Source organism: Ornithodoros turicata, unplaced genomic scaffold, assembly GCF_037126465.1.
Source record: "Ornithodoros turicata isolate Travis unplaced genomic scaffold, ASM3712646v1 ctg00000746.1, whole genome shotgun sequence".
NCBI classification, from domain to species: Eukaryota; Metazoa; Arthropoda; class Arachnida; order Ixodida; family Argasidae; genus Ornithodoros; species Ornithodoros turicata.
In genome coordinates this window covers 162,638-181,061 of record NW_026999400.1, presented here as the reverse complement: position 1 = coordinate 181,061, position 18,424 = coordinate 162,638, and the positions used below count along the sequence as shown (strand labels likewise).

Genomic DNA, 18,424 nt, shown 5'->3' with positions numbered 1-18,424 from the left:
ATTTGATTCTCACACCATTCGAGAGCGCCAGTCGCGTTACACGTATTAAATTATCCGCTCCGTTTGCTTCATGAATGCATGTAAAACTCCTATAAAAGCGGAACTGAACGTCTCTCCCTATGAATTTCGAAAGCAGACGACAAACGTGAGCGAGAAGCACGACCAGAAACACCAGAGCGGGAGAGGGCGTCGAAGGAGAGTAGGGGACCTTGCTGAATATGTGGGAGAGGATATCGTCCGGGGAGCGCAATCGCGTGATTGGACAACGTACACTCCCCGGGCGAAGTCTTGAAGTCTCCCGCCGTAACACTTGTCTGCGACTTGTGCTTCACCGCAGTATCACCGGAGCCTCATCGGCAGGGTGAACGCTCTCGCGCTGTTGCTCTTGTATTGCTTGAATTCGCGTCGTCTGCTACTTGACAGCAGTGCACCGGACGAGAATTTCTGTGCTCGCAACTTGTGTTGTCCCGCCATCTGAGGATTACCTTCGTACCCACGTAACGGATTGCGCTCGGCGAAAGTGTGCATTCAGGTAGGCTCGTTTTTGTTGTGTCTGCAAAACTGAGCAGGTTCTGCACGGGACTGTGTGCAATGTAAACTGAGTGAGGCGCATTGTGCGAGCGGGTATTCTTTTCTTGTCACTTTCGTTTCTTGTGGGTCAGTATGTGTGCATGCTTTGCCTTGCTTCTGTATGTTTCTTTTATTTCTTTTGTAATACAGTACCTCGAATTCCTCCGGGAAAAAGGGGCATGCAGGGTTTTGTAAGTGCACTAATTACGCACAGAACAGCAATAATACAAGGACATAAAAATTCGAAGGAAGTATCGAAGTTTTTGAAAACTCGCGGGCACTTCCAAATGTACTTGTACGTAGAGCTTTTTCAAGCCGGTATTCCAAGAACTGTGGGGAAGGATTCTTTGCTTCCGTTCTGCATTCCGAGTTGTCACTGCGAAGCACTTATGGCTATATGAGGTGGAGAGATGTAGACAAATGAACAGAAGGAAGGAGTGGGGAGGGGAGGGGGATCTGAAAGTGTATTACAATAGGAAAGGTTAGCCAGACAAAGGTCGGCTGCTGTCTCTTTTCTAAATAAAAGAAAAGAGCAAATGAAAGGGAAACAAAAAAAAAAAAAAAACAGATGAACCACAGTCGAAGAGTGGGGAGCTGGGTTGGTGTGGTTCCTGGGCCGACTTCGCTAGGGTACTGCGCTTCATAGAGTACGCCTACCCATAGAAAACCCGAGACAGCACTGCCGTCGAATGAATTCGATCCTGGGCAATCTCTCCGTCTCAGTGAAAAATAGCTGTAACGGTGACCTCAAGGATTACAGCGTTGGTTATGTACCGGATAATCCGAACTACCATTAAGGACGAGCTGTGAAATAAACTGAAAGTGACTGACGCGCTCATTATAAATCTTCATGCGCGTCAACCCCATCTGCCCTTGTAGTGTGGTTGGCACTGCCGGGAGAACACAAAACTGCGCCTCACAGAAAAATACAATCCTTTGATGCATCGCAAAACATAGAAACAGTAACAACAACCTGCTACGGAAACTGTGTGTCATTCACTTCTACAGCAATCACAGCGAAGACCACCGGAAGAAGCTGACCTCGCCGTCAGAAGGGCAGTACCTGAACAACTTTCACTTTTGAAAGGACGCCCTATTTGTTTCGCCATTATAATGAAAGAGACCATATCACTGGAGGACCACCTCAATGTTTTCTGTGTGTACTTCACTCAAGAAGGCACGACTTCCAAATTGTTTCGCCTCGAGGACACGACCTCCCCGTGTCTCTGCCTGTGGCAACGTCGGCGCAAATTGCGCTTGTGCTGCCTGTACTCTAATGTTACGGCCGTTCAACACGATGGCAGCACTTGAATCGACCACTTTGTGCTTCCTTCCGCGAAGCCGCTTCGCTACACGCCAATGACAGACTGGTCTTCTCTGTACTCCCTTGCAAGGCTATCCTGCAATGGGACAAGCCCTGGAGAGCGCACTGACTCCCACGTTGAGCGAAGTACAGCATTTATATTGTAAACATCTGGGCACAATTGGAGCTGCTTGCTCGATGACGTATGTATCGCTTGCGTATGATTAGGGACACGCTTATCCGTTCCTGTTGCCGTGTATCTAACGAACTCATTATCTTCTAGAAGGAAAAAAATAGCCAGAACTCTTTGGCTGCACGTATAGCATATGTTTGTAACTCAAACGTCGCCATGCCAGTACTGGACAGCTGTTTCGGCCTTGTTGGGCCTCATCAACAGTACGCAGGCAGGCAACGTTGCCTGCCTGCGTACTGTTGATGAGGCCCAACAAGGCCGAAACAGCTGTCCAGTACTGCCATGGCGACGTTTGAGTTACAATCATTACCTTCTAGGTCCTACTAAAAATTTACTCCGAAGCGGCCGGTGTCTTATCCCAAGAATAAAATGAATAAGAGTGAAAGAAGGGCGGAAGAATTCTACTTTTAACTGTGTCAGAACGCTATAAGCTCCACATCGCTGAAAGCTATCTTGTAAGGACGTAGTCAAGGTACAACACAGCATGTTGCAGCGCCGTATGCATTTTATCGGTAGACTCATTTTGAGAAGCAAGCGCTTACAATTCCGTGGTGCTCGGCACTTATACGTTCACCATTTGGAGGTTGTTCACCTGTTGTCAAGTCGAGGCCATGTCCAAGTATGAACCTGCTTGTTCAGCATTTTCCCGAAGCTGCACTACCTAACTCCCTTTAAATACCCTCTTGACCCCCGCTTGACGCTTCCCCATAAAACGTTCATCCTAAATCCGCTCTTGACTGCTGTCAGGACCTGCAGCGCTCTGAAGCGTTTAAAATGTACTCCACATGGTGATATAACATACTGATGAAATACAGATACTCCAATCGTTCTGGCCACGTCGACATAACGGTAACATCGTCTCTGTCACCACCGGTGAAATCTAGCGGCACCAATCCGAAAACAATCGAAAAATCCCACCCTCAGTATATACGCGTGCATATTTTTAGCCGCAATGTCGTAGACAACATGAGCACATCTTTAAAGGAGTTCAACCTTCACTTCCGTATGAACGGCCTTCATGGTCACCTTGCCGATGCTCCGATCCTGATTGTGAGGGCGTGTCAAAAACAATAAAATAGGCCGCGCGCACCCGCAGGGGTCATTAACTGGAGTATAGCTGTGGGAAGAAGTGATGCTAATCAGATGGCCGTCGTCATCATGTTAATGACATGCTAATGAACCATCTTCCTCTGGCCTACATCCATCACTGGTTCACCTGTCAAGACCATGGAAACAGCGCTCCGGGCAACTGCGGTCTGGGATTCCCATTGTAAACAACTCTGGAAAATCTTTATTGTTTCGGAGCCAGCTTGACGTGCATGTGTGGCATTGGTGATGTCTGTCTGTGATTAGGCGGCGGCAGGCTGTAATAATCAGATGCGTGCTTGTGTTGCAAGGGCTGCAATCAGAGCTTGCGCTTCCTGTTCGACTTTTTTTAAACGATGATGATCATGGTGACGATGCGTCACCATGATCATCATCATCTGCAACTACGTGAGTCGTTGACAAGAACGACTTATTTTTATTTATCTATTTTTAATTCCGTGTTAGCACAGAAATACAACTGCGGCTATGAGCGACACAGACGTGGACAGATGGAGAGAGGACAGCAGGAAGGAGTGGAGGGGACAAGGGGTTAGTATGCGTCCTTGGACGACTTCAGGGTGAACTGCGCCGACATTCGTGAATAAAGCACTTGATGACCAATCTTGAATTTCGTCAAGACCTGAAATTTATTTCATACAAACGAAAATGAAGAAGAGAAACATAAATAGTCTTTGAGGCTTCCAACAGCATCATCAAGAAGCCACCAAAGTAAGAAAGAATATGAAGACAGAGCAAAGCAAGGCAATGGGACGACCATTAACTAGAACCTCAGATGTAATATGTTTCTTATCTAGGCACGTGCTCTCTTGAAACAACCCTCATCCACTTTTTTGAAGTTCATGATCAGGGTATACCACGTAAAGAACGAGAAATCGTCTACACCACATCTTGTATATACCGTTGTATATACCATTGACATATATACCATCAATTTTGAAAAAAAGAAAAACACATTGTCGTGGTGTAACGGTAGCATATCTGACCGGAAACCAGAAGGCCCAGGTTCGAATCCCTGCGTCAGCACCTGTTTCCTGAGTTGTTTGATTTAAGATGACCAGGGTGTCCCGCTTCCTTTCTTCAGACATATTTTCCGACTTCGCTACGAAAACGCAGTTCACTGCGCACCACTACCCAGCTGTCGAAGCCCTTGATCCAAAAAACCTCGAAGCAACCTCTAGACGGTCTGTATGCTGTCACCACAGTATCTGGAACGTTCCATGCTGATATTTCGAATACTTTCCGCAGAGTATCGACACTGAAGAGGAAAAAATAGTAATGAAAATGCAGCGCACAATGCTTTCTGAAATGCACGTGAAATCCTCAAGCAGCATGCTGCCGAGAGACAGATATGTCCCCTGGCAAACATTAAAAGAGAGAGAGAGAAACCTACGAACAAGAAACAAAATGCATATGTTGTAGCATTTACCGTGCACGGCACAGATGTATAAGCTACTGCGCCAACCGCGATCAACCTCTCCACGTATTTTAACTTTAGATATCCCCTCCACTGTCCCACTCGTCGAGGTACCTAAACTGGCTTCATCTCATTGCTTCGCGTAATATATGCGGCTTGGTGAAAGTCCAAGTGTTGTTTCAGTACAAAAGCTATTGCTGTTACCCGCGTAAGTGATGTGCAAATGAGCTACAAGAGAATGTCAGCAAAAAAATGGGTCCCGGACAGGTGCGACATTATCATAGATATTGAACCAAACAAATATGATAATCCTTCTCGCTTTGTTTTTTTTTCCTCGCATATTTTTTCTCTGATAGAGGACGTATTTGCATGTTATAACGTTATAACACCAACCTGCACCTAAAGTTTTTTTCTTGACACACATTGCCGGCGCTGCCGTTCGAAAGAAAAACAAACAAAAAACGCTTTCCCGGAGTATAGCTGTGATAGTGGAGGCATGATGCCAAAAATTCTGGCACCAAAATGAAAAGGAAAAGAAAAAGAAAAAAGAAAATGGGGGGGGGGGGGGGGGTCATGGTTGTTCAAAAGAAGAAGAAGTGAAGGTTAACCAGGCAAAGAGCCGGAGACAGCACGCAACAGTAAGAAAGTCGAAAGACACAGACAAAATGATATCGACAACCTCCAGTCAAGACAACAACACAGACGGTGCAGACAACCGTCAGTAAAGCGTCGCCAACATTAGTGCATCCCACGAGAACGATTAGCCGCTCCTTATAGTACAGCAAATGCGAACTCTCCAAAGTTTTCAACTGCTTTTCACTTCCTCCGTTCCTTTTTTTTTTTTTTTTCTTGCTTTCTTTTCTTTTTCTGTGGAGAACAGAACGGGTTTGCGAGGTTTTGAACGCCCGGTATTAGTGAAATATATTGCAACAAAATATCATCGCAGTTACATACTTTGAAAAGATCGCGTGTTGTTATGCCCATGCTTCATGTTACGTAGAATAATGCGCACGGAAATTCGAAGCGCCCCACTGGAGTTACAACCCCCTTCTTAATGCACGGGCTCTTAGAGACCATTAGCTGAGTATCCTACAACAAAGAGCACAAACAGGGGGAGTAACAAAAAGTAGAGAAACCAGACACGGTAAGATGATGATGATTAATGACAGTAAAAAAAAAATATATCGAGATTGAGCACACAATAAATATTGCCCTACATCTGCGCAACACTGATGAACACCACCAACGCAAGCCGCAAACAAAGAGCACCCTGTTGTTGCATTGGACGAACAATGATGGGCGAAATTAAAGACTGTTTCCAACGAGTAATGCTAGTGATGTTGACATGGTCCAACGTGACATCAAGCTTCATTTTTAGATACACGCGCAATAATACTGTAACAATATTTTTCTGTGCGCCTACCTATATAACGGCTGTGATCAGTACACCGACGAGCGCCGATACAAAAAGTGACAGCGCTGCACCATTAGTTGAGCAACCGACAACACTATGTACATGATCGAGTCGATCGTTGTCCCAAGAGCCATAAAAGAATAAGACAGGTAGCTACCCCTGCTGGATCCTTGCCGGGTTCAAGGTCGTTTCGAGGCTGCAGCCGCCGCATCGCTTGTAGTTACAGTCCATTAGAACAGAGGGGGCATCCGCCCTAAAATGAGCTCTCCCCACTGTGTCTTTCGCTGTGGGACTCAAGACGGAGCCATTTCCTTTGTTTTCTGTACGCTCGAATTGGTTTCGCATTGAGGATCCCCTTAGGGCTCGACGTCCCGGCACTGATGGGGGCCAAGTGATCCACAGAGTGCTCGGGGGCCAAGGATTCCTATATGTCGCCGGTTTCTGACGAGATGTGTTTAGTGTTGATCGAGATATCCTGCCTGGCACACTTTTTGTGAGATTGTTGTTGTCCTGTTCTATCATACTTTATTAGCCATCGACTGAGTGCAGACTTGTACTTATTTAGGGTATTGTATTGAAGATACTGTAGTTTAAATACTATTTGTGGTATCTTGGTATCTTAATCAATACATTTTCGGTGTCAAAAGTGAAGTCAGTGTCGGAGGTATTTCGGGTTTTTCGTGTGTCAAGCTCACGGTGACGTATTTTTCTACGACGCCTACCAAAGTATCTTAAGTTTATCTTCTTTCGGAAGCATTTGCTGCTCTAACTTAATTACTTTAATTTTGAAATATTTATACTATAACTTCATTGCACTTTTGTTATCTTATTTTGAACACTTTTCGAGATATCTTGTACATGTCTGACTGAGTGTCGCTGGCGTACCTCCGTGGTTTGGTAACCGCACGTGGTGCATCATATCGCTATATCAGTTAACCAGCCCGTGCGTGATAGGATGCATGCAAGGAGGATACCCGACACTTAATGAGAAGAAGGTTAAGTTTGATGCATACACAGAAAGGGAGAGTGTTATCTCTTCAGCGGACCTGTGTAGTGTTGCTAAGTTGTTTGCGCCTAGCTCTTTATAATTAGGCTTCTGGGCTGCAGCGCTATAGCAGCGTGGGCGCAACGAAATAAAATCGCAAAGAGGTGTCCGAACGCAGTACGTTTTCCGCGGAGTTGACTTCTCCGCTCAAAATAAATTACGACGGCGAGCAGTGAGTGATTGAATATCACTAATGATCATTTCTATAGTTACTCTCGCTACACACAGTAATCGACGAAGACAGCCTCTCGTTTCCTCAAATCCAATACTTACACTCGTTGAGTTTGAAACACCCCATCTCATCGTCATCATTTATTGTTGTTGTTTTGATTATAGAAAAAAAAACGGAAGGTATTGAATTCGTCACCTGACGAATTCTGATACTCCCACAACGGAAATGAAATTAATGAAAGGAAAAAGAAAACTGATAAGATAAAAATAGAAAAACATCACCCCTCCCAGTCACAGAACTGTACGCACATGCGTAGCTACATCCCCTATAGAACTGATCTGAATTGCGAGAAACTAGCAGGAACGGGGGACTCGACGATACATGCCTAGAATGCGGTCCTAAAATACAGATTCCATATCACTGCTCACTATGAAGTTGGCAAGCGCTGATAACGCCGTATCTTTCTTCTTGGGTTCCCACTTACACTCATTACTTCTCCTTCAGTTCGCAGGCTGTGGGGTGGGGAAGCTCTCCGTTGCCTTGCTGTTGTTCTTGTTCTCCTTCACTCTTACATACTGATCTTCGGGTACTCTCTTTAGACAGCTTATTCTGCTGAACATATTACACAGCTCCCTTATTACTGACATCCATTTGTAAGTAATTTATTGTCAGCTGTCGACGTCGTGCGAAGGAAAGTATGGGACGAAGTTTTATCAGCTGAGCTTTTACCTTTCCTCGAGGTCGCCATTCTCCTGCCCGTCGCGGAAACTCGTGTCATTTCCAAAGTAGCAAACGCTACATCAAGCGACAGCACCGTTACACTTTTCACCGCTTCCTCCGCTTTGTGTTTGACCCGACATCCATCTTGCTTAGACGACCTTTCCCCAGCGTTTATCTCGCACGTGCGCCACTGTGATGTCCCGTCCGCATACCACCAACGGCCCTTCGCGCCGTTTTACAGAGCGCTGCTCCCATAGACCATCACGAACGGTACACGCATAGCGCCACCTGTCAGCACGGTTGATGAAGTGGCCGCTGAATGGCGGGATTGGGCTGCGCTGGTGAGGCACATCCTTTGTTTCGGCGGGAGAAGAATAGGCAAGACTTCAGCAGCAGGCTACGGGCGAGATATACAGCGTCTGCTGCGAATTTCGATGCTGCATTACTGGACCATATATATGGAAAGACTGACAACAGAGAAACGCGACGATGGCGTGGGAACTCTTCGATAATAGTGGCAACCTTTCCTATTGATGGGAAGACGTTGGGCTCAAAAAGGAACTCGCCGCAGCTATAAAGCTGTCACGCATCCTTTGTTTTCTAATTTGGGGACCTCGTCCACTGTTTTGAATAAACTGCCACAAAAGATGCTGAATCGTGGTGGATGGGGCTGCCTAACGCGTGCAGCTCCGCGGGCAGGTGAAAAGATACGGGAAGAACACGTTCTTATTCAGCCAATCCTTGACCTCTGTCCTTTACGTTCACTTTCATTGACCACACTGGACACAGAGGCGGTTCTGGAGGGAGGACAGCAGGAATGAGTGGGGGACAGGGGGGGGGGGCGTTAGTATGCGTCCGAGGCCGACTTCACGGGGTACTGCGCCGACATTCCTCCGGAATTCTGTCGTTCCATACAGTATCAACTGACCTTAGGTAGTGTAGTAGGATGCTGCCCAAGGCAGGACCCCCCTTCCATCAGCTAAATCCTAGATCCGCCTCTCATCATCATCACCTGATATAAACTCATTGCTGCGTTTATACAGGGGTTGTCACTAAGAAACACGAGGTCACATTGTTTACCCCCTGCCAGCAGCCAACTAACTCCAGACATCTCACTATATGGTGCATCGTCAACATAAAGCCTGACAAACGAACGAACAAGACCCGAAGCAGGAATCTTGAACTTGCAATCAAAGCGGACGATGCTATCGCGGCCACTCTTCTTGGGGCATCCCCTCAAGGGCGTCGCAGCAGCATAAAGAATGGATTCGTTTCGCGAACCTGTCGTCTGCTACCGCTCCGGCTAATGATGGTGATCAGTGGCAGCAGACGGCATCGTTTGCTACTTTAACTGCTCAAAGTCGCCGTCGTGCGTCGCTCTGTATCCACCGTGAGGTGCGAAACACTACCCCTACATATAAAAAAAAAAGATGATGCTCAAAGAAGCGCAGTTCTGTGCTTATTATGCAGTTCCATGACGCAAATATGTTGTGGCACCATCTATCGGAAGTCACGGGAGTCACGTTTCTGCCATCCCGGTGAAGACAGTCACGAACTGACTGGCTAACTTGTTTCTGTCCTTTCTTACTCTTCTGCTGGGGGAATTCTGCGAGTCTGAAAAACGACTCACCATGGATCTCGAAGCGTGCTGCGTGTGGCTTCTGCTTCGTATGTTCTGAACGGATGTTATGATATTCAGCAAATGAGACCAGTTTAGATTTCACGCATTTTTTTGCCTTGTGGCAAAACGCATGAATTGGTAGCGTTCACGTTGTATACACACACGACTTCACCAAGATTACTGCTGACATTCACAAATGGGCAACGGTTTGTCTCAGACTCTGAGTACATCAGCGTCAGTTATGAAGTTCCTTTGCGTTGGATTTGGGGTCCGCAACCTTTGTTGCAGGATGCTATCACGTAGTCACAACCGCTGATCTACTTTCTGTCATTCTGTGTATGTTTCGTACTTATACTTTTTTTTTTCTTTATCCATGGCGCACTCATCGCAGAACTGCAGCACGTGACTTGCATATTGTCAGAGCCCGCAAATTAATTCTTTGTTACCACGCCACTACAATGGTCACTACCCCTTTTTCCCATTACCTGTTCAGACAATGTTTCTACATGGTCAAAGTGAATAATAACGTAATTAAGTAACTCTTTTCTGCGTTGTTGTAGTTGCTGCTGCTGTACGACCACCCGCTGATTTCAGCATACACCCACGGCGGAGCGGCTCCTTGGTTCATTTAGAAATCAGGTTCAATCGGATCCTTAGTAACGCTGTTACAGGGATTCTTGCACACTTGAGAATGAGGAAACCAGTTTTTAAACATCGCGTATTTTGTTTGCAGCAATTTGTAAAGATACCCGGATATAAGTGACTAACTGACGTCTACCGAGCAGAACGCAATTCCGTAAAGTGGCAGCGCAGCCCCAACTGGCTGTCTTGCAAGCACGGGTACCGTTTCTGGAAGTGTCTCGACTGATAGAGAATAAACACCGTATTTTCACGCGTATAATCTGCGGCTTATTTCTTTTAAAAAATCCCTAGGGGTTTACTGCGGCTTATCTGAGGGAAGTTTCTCCTGGAGCTTCTTACGCGGCATAAAGGAGCCCCTCGTATATGGGGCTCACGTGTCTTTGAGGGCGACTGACCAGTGAGGGTTAGTTTTCCAATCGGTCGGTCAGTTTTACCATTCTCGTAAGTTTTCCTATCGGGACATGTTTTCCCGTCGGTCGAACTTTCGCCTTCTCCACCTCTTTCTCTCTCTCTCTCCTTTTGTTTATTCACCCTATCATCATCATCATCAATTTACATATGTATAAAACACTAGGCGTGTTGTAAGCACCATGGTTGCGGAGTTGACACTCCGGGGTTGGAATGATTCCGGAATCATTTCAGATTTATCAGAGCCCCGGAATTGGAATGGCGGAAACTGTCTTGGGAATGGAATGGGAATGGAATTAGGCATTTTTTCGCAGGCGGAATGGAATTGGAATGGTCTGGGTGCCACACGTCAAGGGCGATGGTTTGGTTTTAAGAAAAAATAAAATGGAGATTTTGGCTTCACTAGTGTGAGGGCTGCAACCCCACATCACTTGCACCAGTTACTTTAGTGGAAACTTTTAGTGGAAAACTCCTGTAATGATAATGCCAATGAAGAGGAGGAGGAGGAGGAGAGGAGGGCAAAATAACCTTGTCTTTGTGCTTTTTCCGTGCTGGGTAATGTCAATCTCCTCTATAGCACTGCTGGGCTACCCAGCACGGTTACCGGTCCCTTTTCTTTTATTGGTGGAATTAAAGGAATGGAATGGGGTTGCCAAGCCATTCCAGGAGTGGGAATTGGCCATACCTTTTCATTCCCAGGAATTGAAACGAATGGAATTATCACACATCTTCATTCCTCGAAATGGAATTGGAATGGAATGGGTATCCCATTCCACAACCCTGGTGAGCACTATAGCATCAGCATCAGAATGCCAGCGTGCTTGAAACAAGATATAAAGTGCTGGCAAAGTCACTTGAATTGTCCGATATATGCGAGAGTTCCCGGTACTCACAAGACCATATCCGCCCCTTACGATGTGCTTGTGAGGTCACCTTCGTTCCGCTTCATCTCTGTCGTTAAAATATTGACTGTTAAGTTACGTACCTTCCATATCCTTTCGTCGTCATAGGATCACAGGTCAAACCGTTACGTATTGGCTCTCCAAGAATTACCGAACGTTTTTGTTTCTCAGTACGGGATTTCGCCTTCTCGGTGAGGAAAACTAATTGAAGCGATGACAACGTACACGCTGGAGAGTGGAAACGCCGCGTTCCATTTTCAGATCCATCAAAGTGTCTGGGGAGCTCCACGTCTCTTGCGCGTTGTGGCCGCTGCAAGAAGCGACGTCATAGATTAACTTGTAAAGTGAAAACCTTACGATATTAGGAATTTTTAGAAAAGAGGGCCCAATCTTACCGTACCCAATAGACGCCGCACACGGCGGACGCAAACGAGGGCAACGCGAGAGAGGTCTAGAATTGGGTTTCTCCACCGCAATCCAAAGCGCAAGCGCATTGCGATTTTCAGTACCACAAAGCGGTAACCACAGTATCAAGCTTTGGTCTTGTAGCTTTGGTCTTGTAGCTTTGGTCTTGTAGCTTTGGTCTTGTAGCTTTGGTCTTGTAGCTTTGGTCTTGTAGCTTTGGTCTTGTAGCTTTGGTCTTGTAGCTTTGGTCTTGTAGCTTTGGTCTTGTAGCTTTGGTCTGGTAGCTTTGGTCTGGTAGCTTTGGTCTGGTAGCTTTGGACTGGTAGCTTTGGACTGGTAGCTTTGGACTGGTAGCTTTGGACTGGTAGCTTTGGACTGGTAGCTTTGGACTGGTAGCTTTGGACTGGTAGCTTTGGACTGGTAGCTTTGGACTGGTAGCTTTGGCCTGGTAGCTTTGGCCTTGTGGGTGAATCGCCCACTTCATCTAATGTATACGCGCGTGCGTGCGTGTGCGCGTGTGTGTGTGCGTGCGCGTGCGTGCGTGCTGAATTTGTTACACTAAGCGATGTGGTTTTCTCTCTCTGTTTCTTCTATGGCTCCAGCTGTCTCTCTCAGCCTCGAACTAGCGTCAAAGCCCAGTTCAGTTTCCAGCGGTAATACAAGCGGTCTAATGCTAACGCATTTCCGCCGCATTAATTACATTAATCGTCCTTCACATTTTTCTTCGTGCAGTACGTTTATGTGATACGAGGACTTCGATCCCCTTTCCTTCTACATGCTTTCGCCGTTGATCTCTACAGTTCAGCTTCACACTGCGTTGCCGCTACGCGTCCTCAAGTCACGTACATTTTGCTCATATCCACCTATCCTATCGGCGCAACACGGACAGTGTGAGGAACATCACATTGTGTGATTTGGAAAAGTTGTAAAGTTAAAGAAGCATGCAGGGAATTACTTAAAATGATATCTAACTTGATTGCTGTTGCTCTTAAAATGCAACTGAGCCACTGGCCGAATAGGACGTGCAAAAGTCCAGTGTTAGGTCTGCAGATCAGGAAGGAGAAGCATTCATAAATTCGTTCAATTGACTGTTCAGCAGTGTATGAGGCACTGATGTTTGATGTATGTATGAGGTATTGAGGTACTAAGTAAAATGCAAAAAATAGGACCATAATTAAAAGTTGCAGTTCGCGCTTCTCGATTTGGGAGAGAGAGTATCACAACTGACTGTCTCAACAACAATAACAAATACATGGAGTGATGATGAATGAGAAAATTTGGCACTTAATTAACCGTAATTTAATCAATTATGGTAATAAAGTGAAAAACATACGCCGATTCCGCCCAAAAATAAAAACCGAGAACACGGAACCCTAGTTATGCTATATAGAGTGCGCGTGTTATGAAATGTTAGCCTGTTCTGTGTATACGTTTGAAGGATTTGGTAAAAGAAGAAGACGAAGTGCCACAGAAGTACGTAGGAAACCGAATGAAGTTGTAGTCACGTTGGGAAATTGAAAGGACGCTCTTCGCCTTGGTTCACTCTTCTCGAAATAACCGAACTCGGGCCCTGCGTGTTCTGCTGTAGTTAAGCGCAAGATCCCTTCGAAAGTTTAGTTTACGTATGCCTGTATGCCACGAAATGCGGCATACTGTACCTTCAATATCTGAGAAAGTTGCAAACTTTCTCACAGACAGAACATATAGGTACATGGACACTCAGCGCATTTAATTTGCTCCTGTATTTTCCCCGTCCAAAGTAATGTAACGACACAGTAGTATGAGGCAATTAAACGCAGATTGTGACGAGGTTGTTTTTGCCGTGCCTTGCAATGTGCGGGAGACGCGCCAAGAATCAGCACATTCCGCGGGAGATTACGGAACGCTTACGCATAAAAATGTGCAAAATAACAGCGGGTACTTCGCTGAGAAGTGCCGTTCTGCTCGAAAGATTGTGTTCCAGGTGTGTGAGAAATCCGCTGATAAGAGTATGGAGGCCGTAACTCTACACGCGATAAATGACGACAGGTTGTTTTGGTCCTGGGTTATTTGCTCCCGATAAGCATGCGCAGTGATTTTCCAGAATGGTCAGGAAACGGTGGTGAAACAAATACAGCCGGAAATGATCGCCTGGGAGATGAAAAATATTGTTTCCCCGACTGCTCTCCAGTAAGACGGAGAGAGGAGCGAGGACATTGGGAAGCAGCGAGAGACAGGGTTGTTGGTATGGGATGAGGTGTCTCCCTCCGTAAACTCCGCTCCATATACCTATTTATATGACCGACTTTGGCGTAATATAGTTCTAGCAGCCAGCGCTGGCCTTAGTGAACCTTCATAATTAATTTCATTACTTAATAAAAATGGGTAGGTGGTTTCAATTAGAAAATTGTAGAGCAGAGCCCTGAGGTCTCTAACGGGCAAAAAAATGGAAAACACAACAGGCTCATATGGTTCACTAGATGAAACTCCCCATTAATCATCTCAAAATAAAGTTGTTATTGTTGTTGTCGTTCTTGTTGTTATGGTGTACTATAAGAGATGGAAAAATATGAAATATCCAAGAGATAAACTGATGTGCTGAGGCTGGAACAACATAGAAGGGACAGATACAAACAAATCTCCAGAAGATGTGGGTTCGATCCCTACAGCTGGCTAACCTTTTCAGTGGCTTTCATCTTTCATCGATGAAATATCCGTGCGTCCTACGAAGTTTCGTTTTATGCCCGGCCGCTGTATGTCCCCCTCTGCGCTGTGTTCAATCCCTCTCAATGACTAACCTTTCCTTTTGTTTCAATAAACATACCCCCCCCCCCCATCTCAATGTGCTTGATGCCGTTCCGCGAAGTGTGATGTACCCCCGCTCAGTAACGCGATAAATCAAAAGTAAACCTTATCTTCGTTGTCGTACCCAGAACGTCCAATCTACAAAGTAGAGCGATGCAACGAAGAAATAGAAAGAAGCGCGATAGCGACACTTTGGCCGTCAGCATAGAACGGGAGTGCAGCACCATTCGGGGAACAGCCAGTCAGCCGAGAGAGGGACACAGTGAGAGGGAGACGAAGAAGAGCGGCCGCATGGAAACTTCGCCGGACGCACGCAGATTTTGCCCCTTGCATATGCTGCAGCACAAAAGCTCGCTGTGGTTTCTGTTTCTGCGGGTTTCATCCTCAGGGCTCTGTTCTACCTCCCTCCTGCGTAGACTCCGCCTCACAGTGGCTTTCACCCCAGAATTCGAATGCATGATCAGATACTGTGACAAGCCTCTGCTCCACCTGCGGATACTGTGCTCTGGATACTGTGCCCTCTGTACTCTGCTCCAAAGGCGGATACTGTGTGATGAGCTTGCTCGTACCAGCAAGAGACCGCTCAACTTAGCTGGCACTCATTGGCCCCTATGAAGATCCTGTGCTCCATCGTCGGGTTCTTCACCTGTTCATGAACTTCCTGTCGTCCACTAGGTTGCTTCAGACGTTTTAATTTGTTATGGTGATTTCATCCTTCCTTCATCATCTTCATATAATGTTCCACGCGCAATGGGGTAGGATACCGCACCGCAGCGGTGAAACTCCCCATCTCACCGTCAGCATCTATTGTTGTTGTTGTCTATTCTACAATTTCCTAAGTTACACCACCAACAATTTTTTCATTAATCAACCAAATTCATTATGAAAGCTCAAAGGGCTGGCGCTGGCTGTTAAAACATATACTACGTCGAAGTAGGCGAAACCGCAAAAAGGTATAAGCATAGCAGTTTTCGAAGGAAAGATGAACAATGATTTTAGAAGAAAAAAAAATGTGTGTCCGCTCCTTGACAAGCACTCTGTATAAGTAACGTACATTCGGACTGAGTTGCACGTATTGAGTGTACATATATGTCCTCGTACAAGATAGCTAGATCGCAAGTCCCTACTCTCCGGATACAACCGGAGTCATCTGATGCACCTGTTCACCAGTAGTGTATACCACAGCGCCAATGACAACAGCGAAGTGTAACGTCAAAAGGCAAAGTTCTCCCGTGAGGCAGCACATGCACAAGAACGGAAACGGCATAGAGGAAGTCCTCCTCAGGGACTGCTGTTTCCGCTCTTTCCTCTCCTCCGTGACAGGAGACAGATTTGTTCTTCCAGATGGCCATCCAAGGATACCCTCAACTGTGGCAAACGCATACCCTGCTGATGGGTGCCACGCAGAAATGAACTGCATATGTACACTCGGAGACGAGAGAGGCCTTGTGATGGTCTGCTGATGGGTGTCTTGTTTCTTCAATTGTGGGGAGGCCGGCTGGTGGGGTTTATTGGAACCAGAGCTGTTGTCTACGAGGGTATTTTTGGTACGCTTCGGTATATCACTCGACGGGATATGATGGAGTTGGTTAACGTGAAGCACCGTTTGATGTAGCGTCGGGGTTACCTAATTAGCGTGGTATATATTTTCACTTTAACCTCTGAATCTGATAGCTTCCTCGTTTTTTGTACCCGTTATTGGATATAGGGCTACAGGACTTAGAACACAGGTGAAATAGACACCGCGGCACTTTGGCAGTGCACCTGACTTTCAGTGTACTCGAGAAGGCCACAATTTGTGCGGTAGTAACTTTGGTTCATACACAATACGCATTATAAGAAGTTAGCTAGATCTTGTGGTTTCATTTCTCAAATATAAGAACAGTGATGGAAAGTCATTGTTCTGAGGCTGGAATATATAAAGGGCCAAACACACGCAAACCTTCATAAGACTGTTCAACTGTTCATAGGAACGGTTCAAATCTAGAACGCAGCAGTACTTTCTGGCTTCCGGAATAGTCAACTAAGGTTGCACGTCAGATACATTTTAACCCTATAACGTGGTTCCGCTGGAGTACTAGTCTCCAGTGGCGTAGCCAGAGGCGGATCGGGGGTTCAAACCCCACTCGAAAGCGTACCTTTGGTGGTGCATTTGGGAGCGAGGGAAACAAGGGTGAAATCCTCCTCCCCCATGTAAAGTCCCTATAGAACCCACATCCCGAAATATTTTTCTGGCTACGCCACCGCTAGTCTCCTTCAAACCACGTTATCTCCATGTCGGCTACTGCTTTGCAGTAACTGTACTTCGGGGCAAGTTAAGTCCTACAGGTCAACTCCGCCCACAATTCTAAAGATGTCTGTGATTGGCTTAGGCGGGCGCATGACGCATCCGAGAGACAACGTAGCGAGCTCGAATGTTTATCAAACTGTTTCTCTCACACTGATCATGTGGCTTGAACATTCGTTGGAGACGACGTACTTTGAGCATATATTTGTACGCTTTTAACGCGTTTTAGCAAACGTGTAACATATTAGCGCTAACAAAACATGTGGATCGTCTTCCCCGTCTTCCTGCCATCCGCCATATTCTCCTCTGTCCCATACTCCATCTTACGTTATCCGCCAACTAACATCATCATCCGCTGGCGGAGATCGCACTTCTGTGATTGTTGCCGAAAGGTTGTCACAATGTATCGTTTCTTTATCCTGTCGGCCCCTCACCTTATGTAGCTCGAAGCCCTTTCCTATTCGTCAGATTGGAACTCATGAGTAAATAGATGGCTATAAAACAACATGGGGGGCATCCGGAACCGGAAGCGACAGTCTGCAACGCTGCTTCTGTTTGCTCTCTTTCTTTTCAGGCTGAACGTGCTGAAGAAGGCCACGCCCTGCTTTACTTTAGGTGAGGAGCGAGCTCATATTAGCACAAGTCCTTTCTTGTGTAAGAAAGGCGGCATTTTCTCTTCATTTGCACCGCACTGCCCGCAAAGAAAGCTTTAACTTACGGTTCTCATTAGTGGGATGGGCACTTACTGCGTCTGGAACTATACTGATGAAGCGATTGCTGATAGATTTATGTACGAGAGGCCGAGTACGCGCTGCTATCTTTCGGGACATGCCGAACCATTCGTAAGGAACGAGATGTCCGATCAGAGCCACCCCACTTGCGAGTTTTTTTTTTTTTTTTTTTTCCTGTTCTCCCTCTTTCTTCAGTTTTCGTTTGTTTTTAACTACAGATGTTATCTTCAGTAGAAGTCCTTGACGAAGAGGTAGATATTCCAAAGCTTTTCATTGGTTCTCCTATATAACGTTACTATATTGCGTTTTCAATATTTACCAGCGTCTGCAGAGAACACTGCATTACACTCCTCAGTTTTTTGTTTGTTTTTATTCTCTGTTAGCGCCGCGAAGCTACTCTGGCTATGAGCGGCGTACAGATGTGGACAGATGGAGAGAGTACAACAGGAAGAAGTGGGGGACAGTGGGGTTAGTATGGGTCCTGGGCCGACTTCAGGGGGAACTGGGCCGACATTCGTCTGGAAAGTCTTCGGGAAAATCCAGGGAAAAAACTCAGACAGCCCAGCCGATGGTAGGATTCGAACGCACCACCTCCCAGTCTATACTCCCGTAAGTGCAGAAATGATCGAAGCGCGTCACTGATTGGTAATAAAGTAATAATTGTCGTCAAAAATTATTAGTAATAATACTTGCTTTTGAGCCGTAT

At 46.1% G+C, this 18,424-nt stretch overlaps 1 protein-coding gene across 3 annotated transcripts in view; it reads left to right on the top strand.

Moving 5' to 3' along the window:
- Nucleotides 1–315: 315 nt before the first annotated feature.
- The window catches only part of LOC135374701 (semaphorin-5A-like), a 132,515-nt gene continuing 114,406 nt past the window's right edge, over nt 316–18,424 (top strand). For 2 of the 3 annotated variants that reach the window (XM_064607620.1, XM_064607621.1), the window contains exon 1: nt 316–532. The gene's annotated coding sequence lies outside the window, so the exon portion shown is untranslated. Of the gene's footprint in view, nt 533–17,561; nt 17,603–18,424 lie in introns of all 3 variants that reach the window. The other variant, XM_064607622.1, reaches the window with a different exon arrangement.